Here is a 27,670-nt window from a genome sequence, read left to right on the forward strand (position 1 = left end):
TACTTTCAGTTGAACAAATGTTTGAGGTGATCTACATGTCTCGTTAGCTGCAATTGCTGATGATGTCATGTTGTTGACATGACATGTTGCATAATAGGTTTGTCAATAATACGAACGGTTTTGTCCAATGAAAGTGTTCTTTTTTGTGTGCGTTTTGTTAGCCGAGGAAAACGTATTATCGAAGGCTCTCGACAAAAGAATTCGGAGCCGGTGTGTTACCTTTATTGGATAATTATCTTATTTGCACTTTATTCTGCTTTTTCCTTTCACAACGATGTTAGCTTCATGGTTAGACTTGACAGCCACGAAGCAAACCTTCATCATCACCCGATGTTGACAAAAAATGAACAACAGGCCCTCGTGGGGATTTTACTGAACGTTTTTCTCACAATTTTCCAAGGAACATTTTTCCTCCGCATAAAATATAATCATTTTGGCTCAAGTTCATAGATTTCGTAGTTAAATATTTTGATTTTGTTTCGGCATAAACAAAATCTTTTTTCTCTCTTTTTTTCATTGAGGTAAATTTATCAGCTAAAATTTACCCTCTGATAAAAACTTTGCAAAGGTTTGGAAAATAACTGAGCAAAAATGGTTTTCACAAAATACTTTATCTTTTAACGTAAAATAATGAAGATTCTTTCTCAGCCTAGCAAGGTCAATTGTACGTGGTTTGTGTGTGTGTGTTTATGTGAGAGAGGGAGAGAGAGAGAGAGAGAGTGACAAGCGGTGTGTTGTATAAGGTTTGGTAATTCTAAGGAAGAGCTCCTGTATAGAGATTATAATGTTTTGACTGAACAGTATAGAAGAGGCCGTATTGTTGCAGCACTGGTGATACAACTTGAGAACTATATAGAAATGATGTATCTGGCATAGCATCTGAAATACTAAGTTTCTAACGAGCTTCGATATGTGATCCCAATTGGCTCTGGATTTCAGCCTTTATTCACATACCTTGGACGTCACCATAGCTGAAACATCTGTGAATATCAAGTCTAATCCATCTATGACCAGGAATCGTGTGGGTTCCTCAATTAGCTGGACACAATCGGGGGTACAAACGAACTCACTTCAGAATCGTCTATACTGTTCTTCGTTTATGTACGAATTAAAAGAAGTTTCACGTACACATATACATAAAGATATATATATACACACACACACAAATCAAACTTCAAGGATTATCAAATCGACAGAAGGAAAAATCTCTCTAGTATTATTTCCCTTGATACAATGTACCCTCCATGACCTCCTCCTGCCTCCAATCACCGTCAGGAAGAGGGGACGCCTTCAAGCATCAGAATTTAATCTCATTCGCCCTGTCGACTCAAGCAAGACGAATCTGATGTCCTCGATTTACCCGTAAAGAAGTTGGACCCTCTAATACCCCAATTCCTTCTCCTCCTCCTGGCTGTCACTTCCAACAAGAGGATCCTACGAGATGTCCTTATGTTCCTTCTAAACTCTGAAACCTTCATTCCTACTCTGGGAAAGGAGAAGAGGCACTCCTGAGGATATTGGATTGAGCAACGAACGCCCAGAGAATCCCTACCTTTGATGAGGAAACGGATTTGCTCTTTAACTCGGTCTAAAAGGAAGCAGTGCCTGTATGGGTTTTTTTTTTCCTTAAGTGAACGCCTTTTACGGAGGACCGTTGGTGGCAATTGGGGACTGGTAAATGGGCCTTACTGTTTTATAGCAGTAGAGAAACGTTGAAAGGTTATCTGATTTTTTAAGGCATAACATAAAAGCTAAAGTTCGCGACCGAGCAACCTATTTGGTGGGTGGCCTATCCTAAACCTAATTTAAATAAGAAAAAGTGATAGTGTTAGCAGCGTCCCTTCGGGCCCTAACTGCACCCACTCTTTAGCCTAAAACTTTACCTCCTTCCTTGCTTTCTATCTTTAATCTTGCTGTCCAACCTCTCTAACTATGACTTATTATCTTAACTGTGGGGTTTTCTCTCAGTTCCACCTTTAGATCCTTATACTAGATCTCCTTTATTTTCTGGATCTTTTATGCTGTCCAACCACTCCAACTCTCTCTTTTCTATATCTTAAGAGCAGAATGGTCGAAAGTGTCTCAGTGCTTTGCTTGACAGCATAAATTTCATAAAATTAGATAAAAAAGGCTTTTCTTGATTAGTGCAGCCTATGAAGTCGAATATAAATTATACGAATTAATGCAATATTTCTTAAGAATTCGCCTTAAAAATCCGTTCATCTGACAATAAGAATATATCAGGTATTGACCGAGATGAGATGAAACTGTGACCAAGATGACAGTCCATGAATTGCTCTTCATACTGATGTGGGATTCGTGATGGAATAGGAGATCACAAAAAAATAACATTTAAATAAATTTGCGTAACCGCCCCAATATTCAACTTTGTCGAATAGTAAAAAGATGTGTTTAGGCATAAAAATCATCCCTGGCTATGGAATTTGTACATAGTTAGAATTTAGACCAAATTTTATTAATAAAAATATGTAAATCAAAAAGAAAATAAACTGACAACCATAGTATGAATGAAGACCTCACTTCCGGGAACCTTGCCTTAGACCCAGTCTCTCTCTCTCTCTCTCTCTCTCTCTCTCTCTCTCTCTCTCTGTCTCTCTCTCTCTCTCTCCTTCTTCTTCTTCTTCAGATTAAAGGAAGAAGACGCTTGATCACTGACATTGAGAGAATGTGGAACTGAGGAGATTCGAAAGTATCGTATATTATTATTATCTTTTCTTCTTCTTCTTCTTATTCTCTCTCAATCGTCTATCAAAGATCTATTTCTCTCTTTTATATTCCGGGATTTTCTTTTCATCGGCTTCGTTTCAGGCGAAAACTCTCTCATGTTTTGTGGTTTCGTTTTTTTCAATACGATTTCTGAACTTTGGAAATATACAACCTTCTTTGACAAGTGTTTAGTTTAAACGAATGAATCAGCCTATAAAAAGTGGATATGGGTGAGTGAGGAAGGTGAAGTGAGGAAGGGAGTGAGGGAGGTTGAGTGAGTGAAGTGAGGGAGGTAATGAGTGGAATATGGACGTGAGTGAGTGAGGAGGGGGGTGGGAAAAGGAGGGATGGAACGAGTAAATGAGTGAGTGTTGGGAGTGACGTGAGCGGAGGGGTGAGTGGTGTGAGGTGAATGAGGTGTGTAGTTGAGTGAGCAACCAAGAATTTCAGTCCAAGTCCAGAATGTTGCAAGAGCGATCGTCGATTGCTCTGATTTAGAGCCAGGAAGTTTTTGTTCCGTAACTATTCATCAACTTCGTTTGGCCAATTTATCGAAGTTTTTCTTGCGAATTCGCTCTAAAGTTGCTGATGATATAACATTGTTATAGCTCTCTCTCTCTCTCTCTCTCTCTCTCTCTCTCTCTCTCTCTCTCTCTGCATAAAAGCCTAGAGATTTGCAAGTTGCTGAACTCGCAGATTTTCCCTATCGCTTCAATCACCTTTTTCTCACTTCCGCAGAGACTCGAAGGCAGCTGCTCAGAAGATGCTTTCAATCTCGTTCTTTCTAAACGATGCTTTTTATATCTCAGAGAAGAAATTCATTCTCGTCTTGCAACTCTGCATTTCGATAAGTATTGTTGTAACATTCTAAAAAGAATATTGCCACGTTTCGTCTTTGTATTTCGGTAAATATTATTACATTTTTCAAAAGACTATTGCTAACTTTGTCTTTGCATTTCGAAAAGCATTGTTGCAATATTGCAACGAAGGAAATTGCCAGTTCCGTCTGTTTTGTTAAATAAAAGAGCATCAAGAAATGAGGAATCTACAGACTCTTATGATCACTTCCCCGATATCGTATAGTTAAAGATATCTGAAAAAAAAAACTGGTTCATTTGAGTCGGGATAAAACGCCAAAATAAAACCACAGCCAAATTTCATGAAGTCTTAAATTTCAAATACACAGTTGATCAAGGTGTTTTATTCTTGTGCATCCGTGCTCAATGCAAACCTGGGCATCTGTGCTTGTGCGTTGTGAAGCAGACGAACTTTGGACAATGCACAAATAATCTAATAAGCTAAGAAACGCGGACTACAACCTCATATATCTATCTTCGTGAAAGAGGAAGACTAAAACAACATATATATTATATATATTATTTTCTAAATAAGGCTTATAGAGTCTTTGGCATACGAGCAACCACAGTGAAGCCATCTGGTGGGAGATGACGTCATTTTTCCTTTATTAATTTCAGAAAAAGAAGAAAAAGTTGAAAATATTTCGTGAGTGACCCTCTCAAGGTTATCGAAGTCTGAAGCATAATGCCAGAAATATCTCTCTCTCTCTCTCTTCTCATCTCTTCATGCTCTCTCTCTCTTCCCTCTTCTCTCCTCTCTCTCCTCTCTCTCTTTGTTCTCTCTCTCACTAAAAGCTGAAGAAGTTAATATGAAAGGAAATACATTACAATAGGTGTTATGGAAAATTAGAAAATACTATACTTTTGAAGATAAAAATTGGCAATGAGAGAAAATATCCAAGAAATCTAATTATATATGAAATCACCTACTAAATTTTTTTTTATAATATTTACGTTTTATATGAAGTAATAAAAAAGTTATTATAAGATTACTCTTAACGATTCGTAAAAGGGAAAGATAAAAATAAAAAGATATGTAAACATAAACGTCCAATCGTCCCGAGTCATTCAAAAAATGAAATGGTGGTGACGGGAATCCAAGAACATTTTGAGTTTCAAAAGCGAAATGGAAAACTGAATATGGAATCTTGTTCCTCCTCTCTATTCTTCACCTTCCTTCATTAAACCGACAATTCTGTCTGTTCTCTCTCGCCCCTATTTACTTATAGAAGGGAGACTCTTCTTAACAGGTGGGTACACACATGCGAACAGAACCTCGTATTGTAACCGATTCTTGTAGCAAAAACTCAAGTGTGGACGGTTCCTCGAACCCGAACCCCGAACCCGCGAGGTTCGGGGCTCCGTTCGCCCTCCGTCCAGGCAATTGCCGGTTTTTGGGCTCCGAATCAAAGGGAGGTCTCTTTGCACGCTACGCAATGTGTGGACGGGACCTGTATTGCACGCGTATCAACAGAGGTTGCTGAACTTGTTGACACCGACTATGAACAAGGCCGTCCACAGTAGAGTCCCTTGTTTTGGTCAGTCAGTACTTATATTATGCCTACGTGCTTAACGTGGTTACGGTTCGTCCTCAACGTTTTGACACCTTGTAACCGTATATGCGTAACTCAGTTACACATGTTAAAACAGGATATGACATCGGTTATTATTATTATTATTATTATTATTATTATTATTATTATTATTTCAGTACACGAAAGCTATTCACATGGAACAAGAAGCCCACCAAAGGGGCCACTGACTTGAAACTGAAGCTTCCAAAGAAAGTTGGTTTCAACCTCCCACCGCTAAAGACCCCCAATACTGCGGCAGTAACTGATCCTGATACAGAACCTATGGGTTTTCATTGCCTTGGGGAAGGCACGAACCCGCCACATCTGAGTAGCATGTCACGACACTAACCACTATACCAGCAGACCATATATAACAGGATATGACAGCGGTAAAATCGAAAGCTGGAAGCGCTTGTTCCAGGACTTGGTGGAGAAGCTTTGCAATTCTCTCATCAGCATCTGCGACGCGTCTAATTTCTAGTCCACTTGAGTGGTCTTGTTTGTTTGTTTTGGAAAAGCGTCTGTCTTTCGTGGGCGCCATGAATCCACGAGAGAGAGAGAGAGAGAGAGAGAGAATGCTTATGTATACAACACGACTGAACGTCTTTGTCTTGGACAAAATGAGAACCGAAATTAAAGTTTTAACAGAATTTATTGGCAACAAAAAGTCTACTGAGACAAAGACCGACCCCCGATGCACAAATCTCATCCAGAAATCGTTAGTTTTCCATTAAGGAAAATCTGTTATAATTGATCGTTTTCATTGCTTTCGACCCTCACGAGAGGGAGGCGAAATTCATACATTCTTTAGCTTTGACGTAAACCAGCGAAGATGACAGGTGATCTGTGTTCGACAATTAACGTTGATTTGTCTGTCCATCTCTGTGTCTGTTGCGTTTCAATTTACATTCGCATTTGGACGGAATTCTGTTGGCACCGGATGTATAAAGTTATACTGATAATGAATTTCAACGGTATATTCTTTAAATTTATTTAACATTTACAGATGGTTAGATTTTGAGATAAATTTGATTTTAACTATGAAAAATTTCTTATAGATATCATCATACATAATTTTAGAATACCTATCTACTGTACAAAATAAAGTTGTAGACACGTAGTACCTTCACATAAAAAAAGTAAACAACAGCTTAATAAAATTCGAGCTTAACAAAAATAATAAAATTTCAAATGTGTTATTTTGGAAATACCATTTCATATTCCCAAGCATTAGCGTTTGGTAAAGACCTATTTATTTTCAGGAACACTTAACATCTAAAGGAAGAGAGGAGGAGGAAGGCGCTTCTGAAGGCTCATTTATTTGTGCCCGGATAATGGTCTCCTTAAACAGGGCCGTGTTTATCACGAGGGATAATGTCCATGTCTTTATATAAACAGGCAGATGCAAGAAATAAACCCGCAAGCGCGCACACAATATAAGTTAACAAATAAATAGGTGAAAATATAAATAAATGATTAATATACAAGGTGGATTGTATGAGGGCAGTCATGCACTGCAATTGACTGATCGGAGTCTTCACAGCAGAGCCACGAAATTGCAGCTTTCATGTCAATCCACTTCTTTGCAGCTCGGCAGCGGAATGAGAACAGCTCACTCAAACACGAACAGAAAATTGCTAATGCAAATCACACTCACTCGAAGCATGCACACTTTCTCTCTCTCTCTCTCTCCTTCCGTCACCTGTGCTACTTTTGGTGTCGCCTTGGCCACTTATCGTCACGAGGGATTGATAGCGTGTTTTGGCAAGGCCGTCAATGCTGTGTAAACTTCAGGCATTAGAGAATGATTTGCTGTGACGACAGGTCTGTTCGTCACCCTATATATTATATACGCCTATGATGAGGACCATCGCATTTCTGGGCAGTGATGGAAGGTTAACCCACCATTTTCGGGGGGAGGGTTAGGGGTGGGGAGGGCCGGGTATCCTCAGTAATTGGGCACTATAAAGGAACTTTTTCATATCGGTCTAAAACGGCAACGGAATCTTTGGTGATTCTTGCGCGTTCAAAATGAAAGCTTTCAGCAGACGTCAGCAGAGAAAAATCAGCTTAAATGATTTGTATTGGAATTAATGCTTCTATTTCTCTGCTTTTCATTTTTAATAATAAAAAAGAAAACCGAAAACTTATTGTCCACTAGAATTTGTGTATAAATGACCTAGAAATACATTCACAAATAAACATTGACTATCTTATAGTTTTAAGTATATCCCTAAAACCTCAATAAGTAGTATTCTTAGAATGAATACAGAATTTTAATAAAAAAATTAACATCGACCATTAGACCTTATGTATAAATAATTTGGATATAACATATTCACAAATAACATCATCTAAATTTGTAGTTAAGTGTCAGTATATCACTATCACTAGAAACTAAAGAAGCATTATAACATGAATAATTAGATTTTGGTCATAAATGACCTCAAAGTAAATATGCAAATAACCAATGGATGAATTTTTAGTTAAATGTTAATTTTCGAAATACTATTAAAAGCTCTTAAACCACTTATAAGTCACTTGTAGGGGTTTTGCTTTTAGTGAAAAACAAACGGGGAGAGAGACCTTACCTTACAGACCTTACAGTTCGTTCGGGTTGCCCCAGGTCCCTCAGTGTGAGGCGCCTCTAATGTCTACCAGAGATTGCTAGTACATCTTCCGGTATATTTTGCATCTTCCAATCTTGGATGGTCTGGGATGCAGTTTAGATATTTGTCGAGCTTATTCTTAAACACATCTACGCTCACTCCTGATATATTTCCTCAGATGAGCTGGCAACGCATTGAATAGACGCTGCATATCGATGCTGGTGCGTAGTGGATTAATGTCCTGTGTGCTTTCCTTATTTTTCCTGGTATAGTTTTGGGCACTATTAATCTACCTCTGCTTTGCTCTTTCTGATATTTTTAGTTCCATGATATTTTCTGTTATTCCTTCTATCTGTTTCCATGCCTGAATTATCAGTAGCGTTCTCTTCTCCTTTCTAGACTATATAATTTTAAGGATTGTAGTCTTTCCCAGTAGTCTAGGTCCTTAACTTCTTCTATTCTAGCTGTAAAGGACCTTTGTACACTCTCTATTTGTGCAATATCCTTTTGATAGTGTGGGTACCATATCATATTGCAATATTCAAGTGGACTACGAACATATGTTTTATAAAGCATAATCATGTGTTCAGCTTTTCTTGTTTTGAAGTGCCGTAACAACATTCCCATTTTGCTTTACATTTTGTTTTGCCAATAGAATTGCTATTTGATCATTGCATAACATGTTCCTATTCATCATCACACCAAGGTCTTTAACTGCTTCCTTATTTGTGATTGTCTCATTATTAGGTCCCCTATATGGATATAGCTTTCCTTCTCTGTCTCCATAATTTATTGATTCAAATTTATCAGAGTTAAATACCATCCTATTTTCCTCTGCCCAATCATATACTTTGTTAAGGTCTCTTTGTAGAGCGTTCCTATCTTCATCACAAGTAATTTCTCTACTTATTCTTGTGTCATCAGCGAAACTACTCACTACCGAATCCTTAACATTACTGTCTATGTCTTCAATCATAATAACAACAATATTGCAGCTAGCACCGTACCTTGTGGCACACCGGATATTACCTTGGTTTCATACCGATTTCTCATCGTTTGCAATAACTATCTGTTTTCTGTTGTGTAAAAATTCTTTTAACCATCTTCCTACTTTATCTACGATTATTGTGTTTTCTAATTTTCTTCGCTAATATATTATGGTCTACTTTGTCAAAAGCTTTTGCAAAGTCTAGATAAACCACATCTGTTTCAATTTCCGCTTTTCATATTTTTGAATATGTTCTCACGGTGGACTAACAGTTGGGTTTGTGTACTTTTCCGGGTACGAAACCGTGTTGTCCTATATTAAACAAATTATTTTTTTATTAAATGTTTCATAATATTTTCTTCATTACCCTTTCAATACACTTTCATATATGTGATGTTAGACTCACAGGCCTATAATTACTTGCCTCTAGTCTTGATCCACTTTTGAAAGTAGGGGTGATATATGCTAATTTGTGCTCATCATAAATCTTGCCTGTATCTACACTTTGTCTTAATAATATTGCAAGTGGCTTTGCGATAGAATGAACTACTTTCTTTAACAAAATAGCAGGGACTCCATCCGGCCCTGCAGCAGCTCCATTTTTAATTTCATTAATGCCTGCACAATATCAGCTTCATTAATTTCTATGTCAGCTAAATATTCACTATTTTCGTCCCTTGCTTCTATATCATTATCTTCATTATCTATTCTAGGGGTGAATTCTCTCTTATATCGTTCTGCCAGTATGTTGCAAATTTCCTTTTTTTCATTCGTTAATCTCCCTTCAATTCTTAGAGGGCCTATTTCTATTCTTCTTTTATTCATCTTCTTCGCATATGAGTATATAGTTTGGGGTTTTGCGTTGATATTTAATAGGGTTTTTTCTTCCAAGTCCCGTTTTTCATTTTCTTTTGATTGTATAATCTTTTGTTCTGCATTTTATATCTTACTTTTTAGTTCTATACTTTCCATGCATTTTTTCTTTTGCAAGACCTTTTTTCCACTTTCTGATTTTCTGGAACAAGATCCTTCTGTCTCTTGGTATGCATGAATGATGTTTACTTTTCTTCTTCGGTATAATATTTATCCACTATTATCTCCATATTTTATATAATATCTCCGTATTTACCCTTATGTCATCACTTACGAAAATGTTATCCCAATCTTTGTTAATTCTTCATTAATTTCTGACCATTTTATATTTTTACTGTAGAAGTTGTATTTCCATATCCTTCCCACTTTTTCATTTCTTGCTTGTCTCTATTTTCACTTGCGGTTTTGGAATGAACTGTTAATTCTATGACATTATGGTCTAAATACTCGCATTATAAACTATTATTTCTTTAACATAATTCATTCTCGTTCACAAATACTAGGTCTAAAGTATTTTCCTTTCTTGTTGGCAGGTGATTTATTTGTTGAATGTTGTATTCTAGTAGCATATCTAATAGCTTTTCAAATTGCCTCTTATCTTCTGCACTACTATTACTCTCTTTTTTTATATGTATAAGTACAACCACAATCTCCTATTCGTTCTTTCCATTCTACGAAAGGAAAGTTGAAGTCACCAGATAGGTAGAATAGTCCAGTCCTTGTGATTTCTACATATATCATCCAATTTTTTCAATTATTAAGTCAAACTCTTTAGTATTAGGAGGTCTATATATTACTATGTTCATTAATTTTTCAGATTCAAATTCTACCGCTATTAGTTCACATCCTGAGTTACTATAGTTTCTCATATATTTTTCCTTTTTTTTGTTTTTTGTCTTCCCATATATTGCGGTTCCCCCTTGATTCCTATTTTTTCTATCTGATCTATAAGTTTGGAACCCTTTTATTTGATCATCATTCCCAGTTCTCTTGGGAATACCAGTGTTTTCACTTATATTCATTATATCTATTTTCTTTTCATTTTGGGTTAGTTGTTCTTCTAAGTACTCTATTTTTCTTTTTGAGTTACTCGTAACTAAACCCTGTGCATTCATCACTATGATGGTTTGCGGGTGTTTTTTTCCCTTGATTTATAATTGGTAGTAATAAGGGATTTTCCCATGTCTCTTTCCTGTTCTGGTATGTTGTTCTTTTTTTCATTTCCAGAAATTCTGACATTAAAAAATCCAACTTTTCCATAATATTTTGATCTTCCTTCATCATAATTATTCATTTTGTGTCTGAATCTGCAATTTTCTCCGTTTCCTTTTCTGCAATATCCTCTTGCATAATAAATACAGTTATTATCTCTTGAGTAGAATTTCGGAGCTGATGCTTTGAAAATTTTTGCTGACACCTCTGCATATCTCATTGGTGGTTTGTTTTTCTCTTTTACCTGATATTCTTGATTTCTCTCTTTATTTGTTTCTTTCTTATTTTGGATTTTATTACTTGGTTGGTTATTTATTTGATTATGATTCATGGCTACAGGGTGCATATATTTGCATTTTTTGTCGAACTTACATCCTTTTCCTTCTTTAGGTTTTTACATATTTTTGGATGCAGATCTCTGCAATCATCCCCATAGCCATCTAGGTATGCACATTTACCATATATTTCATAGTTTTGACATACCTTAGGATGTTTGTAGTAACATCTTTTCTCCAAATCTGCAATTCCCTCTTTTCAAAAGGTTGCAGATTTTGTCTTTCTTGTCTATTTTTTCCTCTTTCCCGTCATTGTGTAGATCTGGGTAGAGCCTCTTCGGGATTTTGTTTGCTTTTCCTGTTGTCATATCGTAATTTATTTCTTCGTAGGTATGCTGCTTTATTGCCTCATATGTAGTTATCAATGAGTATCTCTGCATCCATACTTTTATCTTGTTCTTTCCTTTGTTTTCCTTATTTTTTTTTCTGTCATTTCATTTTTGTTTACTTCTCTTCCGTTTTTCCTCTTCTTCTTCTTCATCCTCAACTATTTGTACATTCATCTTGATTTGTTAATAACATTGTCTTATCCATGATAGACATGTTGAACCAAAAAACTTGAAAAATTCTTGTATCTTTTTCTCAAATCTTGCATTACCTCAGCACACTGTGGATGGGTCGGAATGTTGCATGCAGCACATTTTCTGATTAGGTTTTGTGGATTGACTATGCTATACCAAACCTACACAGTTTGCATGCTTTTGGCATTCTTTTTCCTAATGCATCAATTAGGATATTCACAAGATTCACCTTATTCATTTCTTTGTCGGAATATGTGGTTTTATGTATATTTTCTTATGAGTCTCTTGACCACTTGGATTTTATTTGGAACTTCTTCAATTATTTTCAAGATGTTTTCATTAGATTTGTTCCAGTTTGAAGGATTATATCCTTCTAATATATCTATGAATGCTTTTGTATCTTTTTGGTTAGGAACTGTTGCTGATTTCATAGATGAGAAAGAGAGAGAGAGAGAGAGAGAGAGAGAGAGAGAGAGAGAGAGAGTGTTCCCACCGACCAGAAATATGAGACTGAACGAAAAGTAGACGCATGTGAACAGGACAGAGATTTTATATTGATAAACGTTATCCAGTTATATACCAGCAATAAATATCGTCCGTGGAGGTATTATTCAACGTTAATCGCTTTGGGAAAATATAATACGAGAACAGAGACAGATGCAAATAAATCGAGCTCACAAGTGACGGGAATCAACGGAAGTGAATCACTTGAGTGGAGTACGAAGCAATTTCTGTAGACCATAGCGTTTGTTATGTTCACGGGTAGGCCTAGTGCTGCAACCCAACAGTCCACCCAGTACCTGTGAAAATGGGTTTTAGAGTCTGCTGAGTTTAAGAAATAGGGTGATTGGGTAGCAGCCTCATTCCTAAGGACTTTTCAGAAGCCTGCAGGTTATACACACCTGTGGAATAAAATACTGAATAAAAAAAAAAAAAGCATAATTTCCACGCCAGGGACGCTGCAAATTTCTCCTTCGACGGACATGAACGAATCTTTGTGGACGGGGAATCGTGATCTTAATCCCTTGAGACGCATTCTGTGGGCTATGAATTCATTTGCAGGAAGAAGAAGAAGAAGAAGAAGAAGAAGAAGAAGAAGAAGAAGACGAAGAAAGGGGAGAAGGAGAAGACGAAGGACAGAGATTCTTACGCCTTCCAAAACACGCTGGGAACTGTGATAACGTGACGGTTACGTTGCAACTTTTTTATATATACTTGCAGTCAACTATTTGCTGTTCTTGGTATGCGCTCTCTCTCTCTCTCTCTCTCTCTTAGTTTCAGTTAACACATCTTCAGGGAAGTGAAATTCCTATATTTAATGACAAGTTATCCTTTTTCACCATAAAGCAAAAAGTGAAACGATGACATTGAATAACAACAGTTAAGTTACACATTCACATTATAAAGAAAAAGTATATGAAACTCAATAACCACTCACTTAGGTACATTGAAATAGATTACACATAAAAATTAATGACTGTTATTGCTGTCATAATTACGAGAGATGAAAGCGAGATCAGATCTCCCTCCAGGAATTGCCATAATAAAATTTTATTGAGATTTGCATCTAATTAGGAACCGCTCAAGGAATGTGCTCGTTCCCTGTCCATTGCTAATTACGCTGCCTAAAGGAGATGGTTTTCTCCTTCGGTTCAAAGACGTCGAAAAACATCATGATATGAGAAGCCCGATACAGGAAGACCTTTCACAGGATTCGTCTGTAGGAAAATGGAAGTAAGTTCTATGTTTTTTATATCGTATTTTTTTCAGAATTTCTATCTTATCTTCACGAGTGATATACAATTCGCGTCAGGACTCATTGGTAGGTTACATAGACATGCTGTATATATGATAAAATTATTATTATTATTATTACTGTCGCTTCAGTTTGATTCGACCAGGAAACTCTGCCTTGTCTTCAATCTGAAGGAACCTCGATACATTGATTGTTTATCAGGTCCTTTGTCTAACAGGAACCAGACAGTCAGTCTCCCTTGAGAACGAAGACCAATTAAAGAGAAGACTCAAACCCAGTGTTCTAAGGGAAGTTCCTCTCCTGAAGGGGAGATTCTACAAAGCAGGAAAGATCTTCAGGAGATGTTATGAACTCATCAGAACTTCTTCTCAAGGGCCTCTTCTGGGGAAGGAATAGCCTCTCTCTCTCTCTCTCTCTCTCTCTCTCTCTCTCTCTCTCTCTCTCTCTCTCTCTCTCTCTCTCTCTCTGTGACGTATACCTTTTTCTCACTCCCATCACTGACAAAATTAATCGTCCCAGTTCCGGCGGTAATTAAATGGGAAATAAACTAAACACAAACACCACACACAAATGTATAAGTGTGTGTGTATGTGCGTGTAAGCAAACAATCGTGCCCTAGACAGATGTGATCCATGAAATCCTACTGAAAGCATCAAATGAGCAATTGACTTAACCAAAGTTATTAAGTGAAGGGAAAACACAAACAATTGAAATATTTCAACTCTGGAATTCCAGAGCAGATCAATAAATGTCCAGCCATTAGGTGATTCCAGTTCATTACTGAAACAATAAAAAAAGGAGAAATGACATCGCTTTATGTACAAATGGTGCCGTCAACGGTAATTACTCGGGAAAATAACGATGGAAATTACAATGGAAATTAATTACAGCATTTATGTAGGTTGAACACAAATCCAGCCTGAAGAATTCGGCGGAAATTGGTCAAAGAAAAATTGCTTTCAAAACTGCTTTTACTTTGAGAGTTTATTGATGTGAGGATTTGATCCATGAAACACTTCCGGCGTAAGGAGATGAAGATGTGATGATACTCAAGTGTTTAAAGTATTTGTTAAAGGTTAGGAGTAAAGAAATGTTTGGAAACATACATAAATGACAATAATTCAGCAAACAAAAACATGCGTCACAATTGCACCAAACACGTAGCAAGCTTACATACATAAATACATACATACACACATATATAGTATGTATGAGAGAGACTTGTCTAGTGTTCCCAAATTTATTCAACGACGAAAGGGAAAAGAAAATTGAGAGCAACAAAGAGCTTCTCGTCTGCCCTCGCAACCTCCAGCAATGATCGCTCTCCCGTTGTCTCCCTCCAGAGGATTTGTAATGCGATATCAGCTCTCACACAGACAGACAGACACACACACACACACACACACACACACAAAGACAGAAGCTGTTATAAGTCGCCTCGAGAGATGTGGTATTCTCCTCTGCACAGAAGGAAAAATAATTATCTCTTAAAGGTTTTTATTTATTTCCTTTTAGATGGAGTCGCTCTTTGTGTTGTTTTGAAGATAAGAGGTTTTTCCTTTGTGTAGAGAAAATATTTATCTTGTATATTTAACAGTTAGTTGTACTTTAGCATGATTTAAAAAATGAACAGCGAGAGAGAGAGAGAGAGAGAGAGAGAGAGAGAGAGAGAGAGAGAGAGAGAGAGAGAAGAGAAGTGGTATTCTTATCATCCATCTCAAAACCCACTATTAATAAGAAAAAAATCCTCAGTGCCAGACTAAGAACCTCTCTTTGTTCCATCGTCTCACCAACTTTTTACGCTTTTACTCCTTAATTCCTTCCTTCTTCCTTCCTCCTACGCCCTCAAGTGAGGCAAAAACAAAACGCCCATTTTGACGCAGGATCCTTGGCTGATACAGAGCAGAGACCCGAGCTCAGGATTGGGGGAAATAACTGGTCTTTGTGAGGGAAGACTGCTAAGGGTCTTATTGATTAAAGTTTCCTTCTGCATTACGGCCAAAAGGAAAATGAATGCGCAGTATAGGCAGTATAGAATAATCGATATCTAAAAGGTTGGGGTGGGGTGGGGTGTGAGGCTTGTGTAGGGTGTGAGTTGTGGGGTGGGGTGTGGGATGGGTTGTGAGGTGGGGTTTGGGGAGAAGTGTGGGTGAGGTGTGGGGTGGGGTGTGTGGGATGTTGGGTCGGGTGGAGTGTGGGATGTGTGGTGAGGTGTGGGTTGGGGTCCGTCCGGAGGAGAGAGAGAGAGAGAAAGAGAAGAGAGAGAGAGAGAGTAGAGAGAGAGAGAGAGAGAGAGCTACAATAGAATCACTGATGTATTTCAAATTATAATCTTAAATATAACATCACACATATCATTAGAGCAGTTAAAAACTAAAGCTTTATCATTTAGGAAAAATGGTCGCGTAGGATTCATCAAACTTGTCACTGCCAGTAACTACGAACTGTTTAGAAACAGATGCACAAAATCACTCATAAGCCATCATGCAGATATACTCGTTATGCATACACAAACAAAAATATACACACGTATACAAGCGTCTCTCTATGACATGTCATGAATCCCACGAAGCCGTAACAGGTTGATGACGCAATAGATCAGGTGAAACGCCCCTTTATGTTCTAAACAATGGCCTCTCCTGCCATCGGTGTCTTATTCATCGATTCTCGTCAAAATAACCATAAATCCTCATCCTCTTGGAGAAAAAATTGTATTATAACTAAAGTATATATTTAATCCTCCCATCCCTGGAAACCATTTCCCCAAAAGCTCAAAGAAGCACGAAGGAGTAATTCCATCAATACTTTTCCAGTTTCCAGACACAAGCGGATGAAGTTTCCAGCGAAAAGACTAACAATGAAAGAATAACAATGTTAACTGATGGAACTACGCGAATAACGCCAACGGTTTCCAGTCCAGTAGATGTGCTGGAAGTGACGCTGGATGAAAAAGCGTAACACGAAGTTTTCCAAACGTGGATTCCATACGGAATGGGAATGCACTAAGGTCCTTCAGGAATGAAATGGGGCCATTTCAGAGCTTTAAACGGATTGAGGAGAGAGAGAGAGAGAGAGAGAGAGAGAGAGAGAGAGAGAGAGAGAGAGAGAGAGAGATTCATTTCACATCTTAACAATGACAGCCTTGTCTTTGAAGTCTCGAGAGCGATGTGGGTGTCTGTTGTCTGTCTATATATATATTCGGAAAAGAAAGAGGAATGTTTTGGTTTGAAGACGTTGACAGACCTTTCTGTTTTTGTAGCAAAAGTCAAAGTTGTAAAAACAAGGGAAGTGGCTATATACTGAAACGAAGGTAATGGGAAGCATGAAGGCCTGCAGAGATATTTAGGGAACGAAACTGGTCGTCTTCAGAATTTACGTAAATTCTTGACATAATCCAAAACAGGAAATCGTCGTTCGTTTTGTAAAAACAGGAGGCAAGAAATATGGTCTGATTACAAATCAAGAGTGTATTAGGCCCTACATATATTCACGTTTTGCTTTAAAAAAAGTTTTACGAAACAAAAGAGGAAAAAGGGGAATAAAAAATTATGTCATGAAGAATAAAAACTTCAAGTGAAAGGAAGCAAAACTTGTTTTATATTTTAAGTTAAATAAAATGTGGCCGAGAATGAAAACGTCAATAAAAATAAACAGATTTAATGACTCTAGGAAACTATTGCCATTTCTGTCTAATCCTCAGTATTTTTCCACTTTATATGACTCTAGTAAATAGAATAACTTGCTGTTTACCAAAAAGGCCTCTTAAACGAAAAACTAATAATTCAAAAGCGTTCTTATAATATTCCCATTTTGATATCATTGGGATCATGAGATTTACAGGAATGAGAGAACAAATTCCAAGTCTGAGTTACTTTACCTTTTTAAAGTCAGATCAAAGTTCAAGAAATGTCCCGCCAACAGAACTTGCACATCAAAGTGATGTGACAGGAGGCAGAGTGCTGGTTGATATATCAAAGGATTGTCAAGTGAAACGATTTAGAGAATAAACTTTCATTTTATGACCACAGAGTTGAAACTTAAGGCCATAACAATAACACCATTCTAATTTACATTTTTAAAACCCCAATCAATATATAGTAAAAGATAAAGCAAACCTTTCATATATCACTTTGTAAAGTTAAGGAGAATTTTGTTCTTATACACTACGAGAGAGCATCCAGTGTCATATATTCCACCTTTCAGGGCTGAATTCTCAAATGAAGTGTATTGTTCACTTAAGAGAAACAAAACGCTATAAATTCTCTCTAATGGAGAACAGGGGAACACTTCAATTCCTGCATTTACATTTCACAACAACAGATATTTTACAAGAGACTAGAGAATTGGAACGATGCAAATTGAATGGCGGCCAACATTCGTTCTCGGAGAAAAGGAATTTGTCCTGAAGATATATTCGGTTGTTGATTTCGTTATAACAGCCATTTTATATAAATGCAAAGAGAGATGTATCAGTTTGAAACCCAACGAACAGGGATAAAATTATTTTTAAATATTCTAGCCTTTCTTTAACCCCAATTGCCCTGGGGGTTTCCTTACCATTTTTTTCCTCTTCCCTCATCAACACTGGTTGGAAAATCCTGACCCATATTTCTCCACCTGAGAGAACTCCTCAAAATATTCGGAGGTTTGCACTTTGATATTTATTATTTGTCATTCTATAGTGATATAAATTCTAATTTAAACCTTAACAAGTGTTATATATAAGAATTATATATGCATATTAAAAATAACAGACCCGGAATACAGAATACAAGATTTGGGTTATTGGGAAGACGAAAACTCTTAAATAAAAAGTAGAAGGCAAAAAAAAAAAAAAAAGATATGGCCCTTTACATGCTAGAAATAGGGCTATATTTTGCACCCATCGAGTCAATGAATGAGCAGCTATAATTAATGTCAAAACGCACCAGTGTAAATTCTGACGCTGCTTTTTCCCCTTAAAAGGTGTTTTTGTCAAATTTAGATTTTTTAGGATTTTTTTATCTGTTCCTTCATCATCTGCTATTATTTGGCCCATTCTGGAATGATCAGGAGAGAGAGAGAGAGAGAGAGATGAGAAGGACGAGAGAGAGAATGATAGAGAGAGAGAGAGAGAGAGAGAGAGAGAGAGAGAGAGAGTTGAAAATAACTGCAAATCATGCATTCCGTGAAAACAGAAACCTTTATTCTGTATCGGAGCCCTTCAAGAAATACCGCTGCATATTTTCTCACTTTTTGACACTGACTCTGACAACCAGACTGCCAAGATAAGAAAATTATGCCTCCCGCAGAGAGAGAGAGAGAGAGAGAGAGAGAGATAAAGAGAGAGAGGAGAGACGAGAGAGAGAGAGAGAGAGAAGAGAGAGAGAGCCTGAAGTTCAAGGGTTTTAATGACCTCAAATCTCTTTAGAAGTGTTTCCATTTCTGGATCGATTTTTGAGCGAAAGACGAGATTGTAATTATTGCCAAATCCCTTGTGGCAAGTTTGAAAAAGATGAAAATAAAAATGACTAATTCAATTAGAGGATTCCATTAATCAACTCTACGTTTTATTAGTGTTGAATCCACAAGTGTCCTCAGCATTCTTTAAAGTCTATAAAACTATTTGCGAAAAGTCTCTTCACAATAATTAAGTTATACAAATTCAAGATGAGGCTGATAGATTGATTATTGCATCTGAACAACACTAAAGAACAAATTGCCGAGAATCTTCAGTGTATTTATTGAACGTACCGCAAATTGATGCAGTTTACATAACCAAGAACCAACACCAACATGTATTAGGTGTGTACGATTGTATTAAATAGTTCTACAACAAGAACAAAGACTCAAAACTTTGCAGAAGAAAGGGAGGGTCACAATGAGGCTGACTAGTGAATATTTAAACTCTTCCCTTTAAAGCTTAAAAAGTTACAAACTCGGTGACCATAACTTTTGGGTGGGAAAGAGAACAGGGAATTTCCCCCAAAGTTATTCTGTTTCTTGTAGGTTTTGCTTAAGATTCTTTTTCTCTCTAAAATGTAAAGATGGTCAATTGTTAAAGATTATTCTAATGGGTTTTCTTTATGTTACGTGAAATGGGGATGAATAATATACTGTAATTCTTTCTTGTCTTTCCGTATTAACTCTCTCTCTCTCTCTCTCTCTCTCTCTCTCTCTCTCTCTCTCTCTCTCTCTCTCTCTCATTATTTAAAACTAGCCATTGCTGCAAAATATGGAACTGATATAATGTATTAAGGTGTATTGGCCATTTCCAAACCACCGAAGGTGGAAGGAGAATAAAACAAGCTTTCTCTCTCTCTCTCTACCAACCCAAAATCTATTAACAGTTTCTCCTGAACATCAATTATTGTGTGTTTCCACTTATTCCCTCATGAACTCTGACGCCTTGAAATATTTCAGCATAATTCCCATCGAAATATTCCAGATTGACTTCTTGTTCTTCATTGATAAAATCAAGTATGAAATGACATTATCCATTTTCCTACCATGAATAATATCACTACTATTTCCCTCACCCCCATAAATACCATAATTGAATGTACTATACCCTATCGGCTCCTTAATGGCGATTTAGGCGTTGTCGCCTATGTTGCCAAATGTACTTCTCTCGAATTTTTAAAGCCTACCCTTCTCATTTAGCCCTTTTAATCCGTGCGTCTGTTTAGGAGGTTTAACCTCCTTGGCATTTGTTACTGTCTCCTGGAAGCAGTATACTTCTGGGTGTTCCCTATTGCCACGACACTCCTTCCAAAATATTTCCATTCTTCCAGGTCTCGGTTTTTATATATGCCTAATTAAATATCTTTTTGGACCTTCCTTGTGATTATCACGAGCTACTGAACTTCCACGCTTTTAATGTACTTGTTTTTTGTGTTAATTTACTGTATATATACATATATATATATATATATATATATATATATATATATATATATATATATATATATATATATGTATATATATATATATATATATATACAGTCTGAGATTTATTTTATGTCTGTTTCTCTTTCCGTTTTCCATTTTTTGCTGCTGCTCTTACCTGGTGGTGAATAGAATATGGAATTTAGGACAAAGGCCAATGACTGGAAACTGTAAGGTCATTCAGTGCTGTAACGGAAAATGACACTCAAAAGGTATGAAAGGCGTAACAGGAGGAAAACCTCGCAGTTGCACTATGAAGCAATTGTTAGGAGAGATTGGCTACCAAGATGGAAGAAAGAGAATATGGGCAGAATTACAGTAAAATGGATGAAAGAGGTTGCGGCTAGGGGCCGAAGGGATGCTGCAAAGACCCTTAAGTAATGCCCACAGTGCGCCGCGTGAAGTGCATCCAAGTAGCGGAGGTCTTCTGCAAATTCTTCCCGACAAAAACTCCGAGAGCGTCGGTGTCTTATCACACCAACATGAAACTGCTGTTTGTCTTTTTTCTATCTTTTTTTTTCACTCTGGATTTATTTAATGGAGGAACTTGAATTAAGTTAGAAGTAGCACTGCAATAAGAGAACGTGAATGCTTTTATGAGAGAATTTCTCAGAATATTGTTCAAAGTTAATCCCAACAGGCATCTTGGAAGAATGTTTGTTCCTTTAGTGAGATCATTCCTTTTAGAAAATAATTGATTATTGTGAAGAAACTTACTTGAAAATAAACTGACAAAACCTTGACAGTAAAAGGCATCTGTACCACTATTACTGATTTAATTCATATGGTCAGATGAGTATTCTTGGATACATCCATATAATCCGAAAACTTCTCATTAACTCATCCATATTTTCATAAACATTGAAAGTCAGTATCATCGTCTTGACTCAATTGTATGTGGGAGCGATTCCGAATTTTGGCAGCAGTCCATTTCCAACTCGGAAGGTGTTTGAGGATCATTGTGTCCCTGAGAGACGAAGACTTCTTATTCAAGCTTCAGTTGAGGAATTTGAAAAAAGTTTTCTGTTGGAACAGAAATACAAAGCCGATAGAGACTCGAGGAAATATATAAAGTTATTTGTGTTTATATCAGCCCCAGTTGACGAGTATGATCGCAGTTATGATAACAGCCTCCCATTGCTCCATTCCAAGATCAGGAATGACCGCTAAAGTGCCTCACCGGATGAGGTAATTAGCAGAAAAAGCTTTTAATGGAATTATTATAAGTCCAGATATAATGGCTGCTTTAAATTGCGCCTGATATGATCACTCGAATGATATCGGTTTCGGATTTGCCCAGACAACAGTGATTCACCTTCTGCTAAGAAATTCACAATGGCGAGATTTAATTGCTCCATATTAAGTAAAATCCTCAGTGATACCAATAAACGTCTTAATTTCAAGAGATAAAACCAAAGACTCTCGAACCTCCAGAACGGTGCTCCTCCTCAGTTCTGGTGTTCGGAAGTTTTTTTGTTCTTTTTTTATCTTTTAATAACAATTTATTAATATATATATTGTGTATATTATATAAATATACTTATATATATACACACGAGATTGAGGTGGTAAGTTTCTTATTACCGCAGAGTATAAATAAATAACTAGACAATTACAGTCATTCTTCTAACGAACAATGCCACAGAAACTGGAAAAGCCACTTGCGCTCTCTCTCTCTCTCTCTCTCTCTCTCTCTCTCTCTCTCTCTCTCTCTCTCCCCGCGAGAGAAACAACGCCATTACCGTCTAATTTTTCCCGAGTACAGTCGAATACTTCAGCACTAATTGTGGTCGCATGACTTTCTAGAATCGTACCGAAGACTCTGACGTTGTCAATAGTTTGCCGATTAATGGTCTTGCAGATTTATTTCACTTCCTTCTTTCAGTACTACGATGTATATGAGAAACTCAGGTTTGTAAATGAAACCAGATACTGCGATTGCAGTCTCGGGCGAGAAATGTCAAGTATCCAGATCTTTATGGAACGGGATCATCTCTCTCTCTCTCTCTCTCTCGTACAAGTGAGTTACCAGTGTGTGTCTACAGACAGCGCCCCTCATCCCCCAATGAAGAACGAGAGCAGCAAAAGCGATAGAGGCGACTGAGCACAAATTCGGGAGACGGGACTGGGCAGGAAACGACTAATCTTTCGCTGCCTCTAAAGAATATGTGACAAAGACTGAAGTGGCCCCTCCTCCTCCTCCTCCTTTTTATTTGATTTTTGGTGTAATTTAACGAAGCATACGCTAGATAATAAAATAAAAAGACACAACTACACCTGTGAAATGCATGTGTATGTATGTATGTATGTGATATATATATATATATATATATATATATATATATTATATATATATATATATATATATATACATACACATACATACATCTACACATGCATTTCACAGGTGTAGTTGTGTCTTTTTTATTTATAATGCATGTGTTTATGTATGTATGGATGTGTAGTATGTATGTATGTGTGTATATATATAGTATATATATATATATATATATATATATATATATATATATATATATATATATATATATATATACATATACATACACATACATATCATACACATGCATTTCACAGGTGTAGTTGTGTCTTTTTATTTTATTATATATATATATATATATATATATATATATATATATATATATATATATATATATATATATATATATATATATATAATATATATATATATATATATATATATATATAAGGCGAATAAAGCAAAACATCAGGGATTTTCTATAAAAGTCAGGATGGGAATTTGTGAAAGTAATGTTGTGCCAACAATCTTTAATGGCAGTGAAGTGTGGATGCTGAATGTGAATAAAAAATAAAATGCTGAAGATTTTGACATGAATTATCTTTACTATATCAGACAGTCTCAGTCTGATGGCCAGTATTAAAAAATTTTATTCTAGCTGAAAAGAGACACTGCAATACTTACTAAATATGTGGAATTATTACTAAAATATAAAATCTATCTAGACCGTTGATTATAACATCAAAGTCATTCCAATAACTATAAAGTCGCTTTATCGCTCAACATTTCCCTACAAGTGTTCGAGATTCAGTTTCATTCGATAAAACATTCAATTCAGTCCTCCTGAATGGCTTTCAATGAACCGTTATCCGCCTCCCCGTCCAACCCGCCCTTCTCTCTCTGTCTCTCTCTCTCTCTCTCTAAGTGATGAAATTTCTGACTAAATATTTAAGGTTTTGAAGAATTAGTTATTGGAATGAATATTTTGCAGTTTCATTATGATGTTCGTATCAATTTATTTTATGCTTCGTATATGCATCTGGATTGGATTCATAAGAGGTTTGCTATTTATATTAATGGCAATCTGTTTCTTATCCCGGCAATGTGGTTCTGCTGTAGTTAATGATATCATATCGCCACTTTTGGTCTCATCTAATAGTGTCTTATAAACAAGTGCTCTCTTTCCTCTCCTTTCCTTAGTTCATTAAAGGCATTTAAATACCCTTTCTACCAATCCACTAACTGCCTCCTATTTCTCTACACATTATTTTGGTCATTACTCTCTATACTATTTGCAATTCAAAGTTGGATGTGTAGGTATACTGATGATTATAGGAATCTCAAAAAGTATTCATGGGAGCTATAGGAATGGAATAGAATATAGTATTTAGGCAAAAGGCCAAGCATTAGGACCTGCAAGGTCATTCAGCACTAAAAGGGAAATTGAGAGTAGAAAGGTATGAGAGACGTAACAGGAGGAAAACTTTTGCAGTTGCACTATGAAACAACTGTTAGGTGGAAAACAAGATGGAAGAAAACGAATATGAACGGAGGTACAGTAAAAGGAATGAAAGGGGTTGAAGCTAGGGACGAAGGGACGCTACACACCATAAGTGATGCTTACAGTACCCTCCAGAGGCGAACTTGGGACAAAAGTTTGGTATCGATATCTGTACCTAAAAAAAAAAAAAAAAAAAAAAAAAAAAAAAACAAAAAAAAAAAAAAAACTTAAGTCTAAATGTTTCCAGAGGAACGGAAAGTAACGACAAGAAACTCACGACTTCTCTGAAAATATTTTCCCTCTAAAACTAAAACCCCCCTTTTCCCAGGAGGTCCTTTCTGGTGCAACACCAACACTGGTTTCAACCTCCCCGAAGAAGAATATCGACACTGCTTCGAAAATGATGGGAAAAGTCTTCATAAAAGTTAAGGGGAAAGGAAAATCTGCTCAAAAGAGACACCAACAAGATCGTTCTTCGCTTCAGGAAGAATGTGACAAATTCCTGTTTATTTATTTTTTTTATTTACTTTTCGTGAGGAAGTTCGTACCACAAGTTGCAGGCTTAGGAAGCTGAGAGAGTCTAGGGAAAATGTTGATGGTTAAATTTCCCATCAAAACTTTCTAATACGTTTATGTGATTTATTTCTTGGATAATAGTTGAGATGGTTCAGATTCTACGTCCAAATCGTTACTATTCAGATACGGTAAGCGTTATTCAATTCGATTTCTTCCTTGTAAAACTAAATATATAAAGTAATCGATGATAATATATTTATTAAAGTCCCATGCTGTAGTATTTCGTATTTAAGAAATAAACATATGAAAACCAAGTATCATCACTCCTAAACACTCAAAGGAAGGAAACGGTGAAGATTTTTTAAAAACTCTCCCTTAAAAAGATTCTTATGTTCCAAAAAATAAGCAAAGTTGCCAAAACAGATTTTATAACGAATGTTTCCACGATAAACAAGAGAAAACCTCTTATTATTTAGGTACTTCAGTGGGACGAGAGTAGATTATGAAGGAAAATCATGATCTGAAGGAGGTCTCTGAGGGAATATGCGATCTTTAATGGATGTTACCAGGAGTCAGTGTGATCACTCTTTTAATTCTCAAAGAATATCAGATTCACAATTAATGGAAAAACACATGCACATACAAACACACACGCACCACACACACACACGTATATACGAGTGTAATATAGTATATATATACATACACACACAGACACACACACACACACACACACACACATATATATATATATATATATATATATATATATATATATATATATATATATATATATATATATATATATATATATATACACACCACACACACACACACACACACACACACACACATATATATATATAATATATCTATATATATATATATATATATATATATATATATATATATTTATATAAACACAATGGAAAATATAAGCGATTCTAAAGACTAGCAATTATTACATATATTCATAGGAGACTCAACACAGGGGCAAAACGACCTGATAATATACACCCATTCCATCCATCTTTAACAGATCCACAACATTTAACGACGAAGCCAAAGGCGAAAGGAATAAAAGATAAAAGCAATAAAAGGCGAAAGAAATAACGAAGGTTATCCGAAGATAATTCGGAGTTGTGCCTATTCTAAGGACCAGCAATAAACAGCGAAATATCCCAAATAAAGGAACAACAACGAAGAGGAAGGTCTCATGATATCAGCTCCGATTCTCTGACCAACTTCATTGCTGATTTCATTCTACCGCTGGCGGTGTTTTTTATGTAGATAAGGTTTCAGACTTTTCTCTTGATTGAGGTGTGTGGCAAGAATCAGACTGAGAAAGTAGAAGCAGTGGAGATGGTGTGAATCATTTGCTTTAGGGAAACAGATTTAAAATAAGTTTAGACTAATTCCACGATAAAGTCTAAAGTTTTGACACAAACCAGAAGCACGTTTACTACTCTGCACACAGCTTAAATGCTAGAGAGTGACAAGTTTGCTATTAAAGTAGGTGTGAGGCAAATAAAAGAAAAAAGCTTTATGCTTTAAATTCACTCCTGATAAAATCTTATAATAAAGTCGATAGAGCAGCAATAAGGAAGGTGATAAGCGCATATATTACAGAAGATAAAATGCAAATATGGTTAAAATTTATGTAACAAGCAAAGTGAGTGATAGAGAATGTAGACAGGAGAGTGACTGGTTTGCTGTAAAAGTGTCTCCATGATTATCCAATGTCATTATGAATGGAGAAACGCTATAGACTAAGGATGTAGATCCAAAGTTGTGGATATGTCAATGAATGATGGATGGACTGTGGAATGACTGGTGTTTGCAGGTGATACACGGCTGACTGGGGAAAGTGAGGAGAAACTGCAGAATCCGGATGGGAGTCTGACAGGTTCTGCTGCTGCTGGAGGAGTGAGAGTTTGCATTTTGTGGGTAAATGGAAATTAGGATTATAGATATAATAATATAATATGTATGTATGTGTATATATATATATATATATATATTATATATATATATTATATATATATATATATATATATATATATATATATATATATTTCGATGAAAGGGTTATAATTAATAATATGTTTAATATGCCAATGTGATGTGCTGTGACTTTTTTTTGGAATGCGCAGACTACCCATAGAGACAGTCCGAAACGTTGACCTGAGAAAGCTGATAAATCATTTCTGGGATGGCGTGATACGAAGATGCATAGTTAAGCGGGTCAATGTTCGTCAGTTCATGGGGTCTTATTCAAGTGCCTTTAGAAACTGGTTGTGACCATTCTGTGAGAGTTCATATGTACGTGTACTAACTATGGGGAGACTTACAGAGAGGTCTGTGCGAGAAAGCAGAATGCTGGGATGGCTCTGCGAAAGTTTTTACTTGTTTGTGTGTGGTTCTCCAGGCTGTAATGGGTGAATGTTTATCGTAACTTTAGCCAAAGGGGATGGCTTGTTGTCTGTTTAACATTTTGTAAAGATGTTCTATTTAATCTTTGACTTTTGTCTTTAAAATTGTGTGTGCTTACGAGTATGTTCTCGTGTCTTTGTAATAGGCGGTTCTAGTGGGCAACCGAGAATCCTAGGGGGCCGAGGGTCCCATGGGGAGAAGATATAATTGGTGTGACTAATTACTGATTAAGACATTTAAATACTGGGGGTTAACCGAGTTATTCTGTCTGTGAGATGTGGATTATTATCTTTCCATTGTTGAATAAATATAATTTTTTTATATAACTCTGACTCTAATTTGATGACCTGTTAGAATGGAGAGAGAGAGAGAGAGAGAGAAGGCTATGCCAGCGGTCGCCTAGAGAGAGAGAGAGAGAGAGAGAGATAGATGAGTGTGTAACTAGTTTGCCTTGACGCTTGGATTAAACGCATACCAACTATTAAATACCCTTCGCTGGTAATAGGTATCAAGGATGGGTAACTATATATATATATATATATATATATATATATATATATATA

Source organism: Macrobrachium nipponense, chromosome 34, assembly GCF_015104395.2.
Source record: "Macrobrachium nipponense isolate FS-2020 chromosome 34, ASM1510439v2, whole genome shotgun sequence".
Classification (NCBI taxonomy): Eukaryota; Metazoa; Arthropoda; class Malacostraca; order Decapoda; family Palaemonidae; genus Macrobrachium; species Macrobrachium nipponense.